General features: G+C 32.9%; 1 pseudogene; it reads left to right on the plus strand.

Annotated features, from left to right (window-relative positions):
- Positions 1-3307: 3307 nt before the first annotated feature.
- LOC114306990 (G-type lectin S-receptor-like serine/threonine-protein kinase LECRK3) lies at positions 3308-6034 on the plus strand (annotated as a pseudogene).
- Positions 6035-7007: the final 973 nt, after the last annotated feature.

Here is a 7007-nt window from a genome sequence, read left to right on the forward strand (position 1 = left end):
CAGTTTGCTAGAAAGACCACTTTGAATCATCATCACTTATTCAAAGTTGATTAATTGTAAAAATATTTATTTTCTTTAGATATTTTCATGATTTTTCTTGATTTGAATCTCACAAAATTTCTCTCACTCGCCGTTCATGAGAAGGTAGTAGAAGAGACAAATATTAGCCTACGGTAGTGGAATTATTAAAAAAATAATCATATTATAATATTTGAAAGTATTTGATGTTTGAATATTCACCGTTTATGAGAAGATAGTGGATGAAACAAATATTGAACAGGCCACAGTAGTTGAATTATTAAAAAATAATCATATTATGGTGTTTGAAGGTATTTGATTGTTCAGTAAATATAGGTTATTGTGCGATATTTAATAAATTTGGAAGTATATTTTCGAGATACGAAAAAATAAAAAAATATACACTCTTCAAACTTTTAAAATAATAATAACATATACATACTTTCTATATATTTATATATCGTTTTTATACATTTACAAACATTATGGCTTTGTTGTTTTACAGCGGGTAAAATAATTTTTTCACCTTAAAAATTTCATGGAACAGGATTCGCACCTCCCAACCCCTCATGAGAAATCCCACACTTGTAAAGAGATTTATAATCTCATAAAACTTTTTTATTTTATTTTTTATTTTAATAATCTCATAAAACTCTTTGCATCATGAATTTCATTAGAAATTTAAAAAGTAAAAATTTAAAAAAAAATAGGTAAAATATAACTATATCTCATTCACATTACAGTCACATTTTTTATTTTCCTTTCCCTTTTCAAATCATTATTCAAATTTATAATCCAAATACAATTTCAAGCTCATCTCATTTTTTTAATCAAATCTGAGTATATTTTTTTGTGAACCCCATAAATTAGCAATCCAATCCCTACCCAAACTAGCAAACAAACTTATCTTATTGTTGTGTTTAGCTGAAGGATTTGAAAAAAAATTTAGAAAGGAAAAAAAAAAAAAAAAAAGAGCAGGTAAAATGATATTTCATCTAATTTTGCACACCTTATTCTATCTTTTTTTTAAATTTCTTTTCAAACCTTCTAACCTAACGCAGTGTAAAAAGAAGACTTGTGATGCTCATGTTTGTGGTTGAGTTCCGATCGTTTGCCGTGATTTCTTGCCGTGGCTCACGGCAGTCAATCGAGGGATTATTGTGCAAAAGAGTCCATCTTTGACCACAAACTTATCTTAAAGGAAGACTTGCAGGGCATGTTTGATTGGCTCACTAAGGGTCGGATTGGACTATTAGTGAGCTACAGCAATGAATGCTCATGTTTGTGGCTAGCTTTAATTGAAGACTTAGAGGCTCATGGCAGTTAATTGAGGGATTATTGTGCAGAAGAGTCCATCTCAGGAAGACCACGTGATTATGTATTCACCTAACATGAAATTCCTAGAAAACAGATAATTACCTCCATTTTGACGAAGCAATTTCTACCAGGTCTGTTACACTGCTTATATATAAAAATAAATAAAATAAATAAATAAATATACACTTCTAAAAAAGATAAATAGTCAAAAAGTTATATTTTTTGTGAAAGTTACAAATTTATGTAACATGTTAATGTCAATTTGTGATAAATTTATATATGGCGAATTTAAGATGTACACCTTACGATGAAAGTAATACATTTTGTAGTAAAAAAATTATACTATTTTATGATTTATGTTATAAAATTTTGTAGTGATGTTATAAAATACATATATATATATATATATATATATATATGCACTCTTTTAAATGTATGTATATAGTAGCGTCTTCTTGTTTGGCAGATGCTAAAAAATCACATTTTTTTCAATTTTTTCTCTCTAGTAAAATTTATTAAACAAATTACTTTACACATTCTAGTCTATGCAGATGTAAAATGTTTAAATAATAATTATTATTATTAATATTAAAGAAAAAAAAAATCAAACTCCACCTACACTTTCTCAATAACATAACTTTTTTAGCAATTGTCAAATACATCAATTTTTTAAACTTTATTTTTTTTTAAAATTAAAAAAAAAAAAAAAATTTGCCAAACTAGCCCAAGTATCCTTGACCAAGAAATTTTTACTCTAATTATCATAAAAAATAATTTTGTTACATAAATTAAAAGGAAATACTCCATTTTCTCCACTAGACACAAAAACATGGGTCGCACATTTATTTATTAATGTGGATCTTATTTCCTTTGTCTCTGGTGATAAAGAAATCTTGTGAAATTTTTTTTATGTATAACATTACTCAAGTTAAAACTATGCAGGAACCCTTCAATACATACACCACATGGAGATTTTGTATTTATTATTTTATATTATTATTTATTTTAAATTATAGTTTAATTAGAGTTTTATTTTAGTTAGAATTTTTATTAATATTAGCTTTTCTATTCTATTAAGATTTATTAGTGTCCTATGTCAATTGAGTTATTTATTAGGAGTTTAGATTATGATTTAGCTTCCTATTTTTATAAAATTTTGTAGCCTATATATATATATATATATATAAGGGTTTTGCATTGTAACATACACTTTGTCACGCATTTTCATGACAAATGTTATGTAATCTTTTGATAGAATAACGATAATATATGGTTCAAAATTGAAATTGCGCATTTTTGTGATAATATTGTGCATTTTTTCGTGGAGACATTTATGAACCACAAATGTTTATGGTAATATTATGCATTTTTCATTTCTGAATCTCAAATTGTCATAATTCTACCAAAAGATTACGCAACATTTGTCATAAAAATGTGTAACAACATGATATTGAGCGAACTTTCTCTTGATGATGAGGTGATACTGAAGGCTTTCATGCTCAAGCGAATGCTCAAGTCAGTCAATGGAGAAATTTTTGCACCTAGGTCAGGTGTGTCCAGCTTGATGAAGGAATTTCTACTAAACTGTCACATAAGGTTGAGAAGAAGAAAAGTTTTTCAACAATGCTTGGACACAGACAGTGAGGCTGACAAAGAAATTTCAAAGAAAAGACAGCAAAGAAATGAGAAATTTCTGAGCATCCAACTTGGCAAGGAAATTTCTATTCCAAGATAAAGTTGAGAAATGGACAGGACTGAGGATTTCAAGGTTGAGAACTTGATTAGTACTGAAGACTAATAATGCTAGAAATTTCTTCAAATACATCATTTTCAATTGATATATGATTGATCCAGTAAATCTTACTTCAATAAAAAAAAAAAAAAAAAAAAAATAGTTAATCTTACTTGGGTAATATGAAATATATGATTATCAAGATGAATATTTTCGTTGTTATCTTTTTGTTGTGCAATTTCAACATCTTCATTTACGTTTTTTTTATTATATTCTTCATCACGCGAGTATTTTCATTGTTGTCCTCCTGTTGTATTTTTCTCAATATCTTCTAACCCTTCACCTAAATTTGTTTGTTAACAACAAACTTATGAAGAGCTCCTTTTTTCCTTCAAGTCCTCTCATGGGTTCGAGATTTTCTATTTTCTCAATACTCATATTCCTAGTGTGTGTAACTGTGGAATCCCAACAAAATCATTCAAGCAAGATAGTGATTAGTTTAGGCTCTTCACTTTCTTCCACAAATACTCCCACGTCATGGTCCTCTCCCTCGGGCCTATTTGCATTTGGTTTCTACACACAAGATATCGGCTTTAAGGTCGGAATTTGGCTCAATCACTGCAAAACAGTTGTATGGACGGCAAATAGAGATGATCCACCAATCACCTTCGGTTCGACCCTCGAGCTCACCAGGGATGGGAAACTTGTTCTGAGAACAGAGCACGGAGAAAAGAAACAAATAGCAAAGACTCTGGCCTCTGCAGCCTCTGCCTCCATGCTCGATTCTGGAAATTTTGTTCTGTACAACAATGACTCCGAAATCATTTGGGAAACTTTTGCTTTTCCCACTGACACCATTCTAGGAGGACAGAACCTGTCAATCGGTGGGACGCTGGTCTCTAGTGTATCAAACACTGACAGCTCAACCGGGCGGTATCAACTCAAGATGCAGGATGATGGGCAACTTGTTTCGTACCCACTAAACACTGAAGAAACCCTAGAAGATGCTTACTGGAGCTCGAACACTTGGGCCCCCGATTTCCTTTACCTCAATCATTCAGGCATTCTGGCTATCATAAACAGCACTGGTTTGGATATGATCCGAGTCTGGTTTGGTTACAAAAACAACAACAACAAGAACAACAGCACCATCATTTATCGTGCAACACTTGATTTCGATGGAGTTTTCAGATTGTATTCTCATAAATTCAATGAGAGTATTGGTGAAAACCAGATTTCAATTGAGTGGAAAGCACTTGACAATCCATGCCAAGTGAAGGGTTTTTGTGGCTTAAACAGTTACTGCACATTAGATGACTACCAGCCATACTGCCTTTGTCTTCCTGGTACCGATTTCATTGATCCCAACCAGCGGTCTCTTGGTTGTGGCAGAAACTTCTCCCAGGAAGGTTGCAAGGGTGGGGTAGAAAACACCACCTCATTTAACATTACTACCATGGACAATATGATGTTGGGTAATGTTCCGTATGCACAGGAATCAATGTCTACAGATGATTGCATGACGTCTTGTTTGGAAGATTGCAATTGCGAAGTAGCTCTGTACGCGGTTAATAAGTATTGCTCGAAACATAGTCTTCCACTTAGATATGTCAGAAGAGATACAACTCCATCCAAGGTTTTCTTTAAGGTGGGCACAGCGAGTGTCATCAAAAGCGAGAATGGGACAACTCAGTTCGTGAAGCCAACACCGCAGCCACCACTAGTTTTGGTGAAGAGCAGAAACACAGTAATGCTAATACTTATAACTATGGGTTTACTTACAAGTTCATGTGCTGCTCTTGCCATCTCTGGGATATACGTTTACAAATTTAGAGTTTTGAAGTACAAAAGGTTGTTGCAATATGGAAACTCCTGCATTACAGAGAAGCTCACCATGCAATTGTTTTCATACAGTGAGCTCAAAAAAGCAACCAATGGGTTCAAAGAAGAGCTGGGAAAGGGGTCATTCGGAGCAGTTTACAAAGGCACTTTGTACAAAGGAAAGATGTTGATTGCAGTGAAGAGACTTGAGAAGGTTGTGGAAGAAGGTGAAAGAGAGTTTCAGGCAGAGATGCGAGCAATCGGGATAAGGCACCACAGAAACTTAGTCCGGTTGCTTGGATACTGTGTTGAGGGTTCTAAAAGGCTTTTGGTTTACGAGTACATGAGCAATGGCTCTCTTGCAGATCTTCTTTTCAAATCTACAAGGCGCCCGGATTGGAAAGAGAGAATCAGAATCGCCCTAAATGTCGCGAGAGGGATCCTCTATCTACATGAAGAGTGTGAGACTCCTATAATTCATTGTGATATAAAGCCTCAAAACATATTGATGGATGAATTTTGGAAGGCAAAAATCTCCGACTTCGGGTTGGCCAAGTTGCTGATGCCTGATCAAACGAGGACCTTTACGGGACTAGGGGATATTTGGCTCCAGAATGGCAGAGAAACAACCCCATATCGGTCAAGGCTGATGTTTACAGTTATGGGATAGTGTTGTTGGAAATTGTTTGTTGCAGAAGAAACTTGGAAGTTAATGTATCAACACCAGAAGAGGTGGTTCTCTCTAATTGGGTCTATAGGTGCTTTGCTGGGAGGGAGTTGAACAAGCTTACTGTTGTGGGTGATGAAGAAGTTGACATGAAGACACTAGAGAACATGGTTAAAGTGGGACTCTGGTGTATTCAAGATGAACCAGCTCTTCGTCCTTCCATGAAAAGTGTAGTTCTGATGCTTGAAGGCATTACTGATATATCAATCCCTCCATGTCCAACTACGTACTAATGGATGTCATCTATAGAAGTTCATTAATAACGTACCAGCATCATCTTCTGTTGGAGATCAAGGATTAGCAGTTCTACTGAATAGACTATGTGACTGCAATAATATTTTTATTTGAAGGATATCTTAGTATATAATTAATTGTTGCTTATATATATATATATATAATCTATTAATGAAGTTATGTAATTTTAATAATTTCCGCTCTTATAGTAAATGTGCAAATAGTTTGCCAGTGTATGTAATGATGAAATCAATAAATAATAGTCTTTTGTTTGGCTGAATTTTCACCATTTTCTTGATGAAATGGTTGAACAGCTCTTGCTTCTTGCCTGCCTTATCTTTCTATATATATATTTTGTTTGTCAAGAATACTACTGATGCTACATATTCTTTTATTATATATCTTCCTTTACTATGTTTATGTGCACAAATATCTTATAACAACACAATCTATTGAGTTAAACAAGCAATTAATAATAATAATAAGATAGATTTAGAAGTGTTCAAGTTGTGTAGTTACTAATCAAGCTCTTTATTACTTATGTTCCTTTATTAAGTCAAACTATTGTGCATGCTTTAGTTTTCAATCCTGGCTGGAGATATATAATTTTTAGTAGTAATTGATAATTAAATTAACTAAAATGTAAAATTTGTTCTGCCCACTATTTCGGTACATACCCTTAGCTATTGTATGTATAACATTTGACAAGTTTATTTACACCCGCTTATATCTCTAGTGGCCTTTGATTATGATTTTATTGGTATTTTGTTATGCCACATTATGATTTGAAGTAGTTTTGACTTGTGAGGCCGTTTGTGTCAAATCAAAATAGGTTATAAATTTAGTAATATTTGATTATGACCCGTAGTGGTCTTTTTGTTAAGATTCATAGTGGTGGTTCTTTGTTATAAACTAAGTAGTGTTTGGTTACAACCCACAATGGCGATGGTTATAAGTCAATTTAATGACTTAAATTCATTTTTTAAAGATCTAACGGCTAAAAGTGACAATGCATATAGTAAAAGAGGTGTATAGTAGTTCTCTCCTAGCATTTAATTTTATAGTCAATTTATTTAATGGGTGAAAAATAGGTACCTACTCAACTCCGTACTCCACCACCCTAAATTATGTAACAAGATGCATATGATATTACTCATC

The sequence above is a fragment of the Camellia sinensis genome, chromosome 7 (genome assembly GCF_055761805.1).
Source record: "Camellia sinensis isolate YWXY chromosome 7, ASM5576180v1, whole genome shotgun sequence".
In the NCBI taxonomy this organism is placed as follows: domain Eukaryota; kingdom Viridiplantae; phylum Streptophyta; class Magnoliopsida; order Ericales; family Theaceae; genus Camellia; species Camellia sinensis.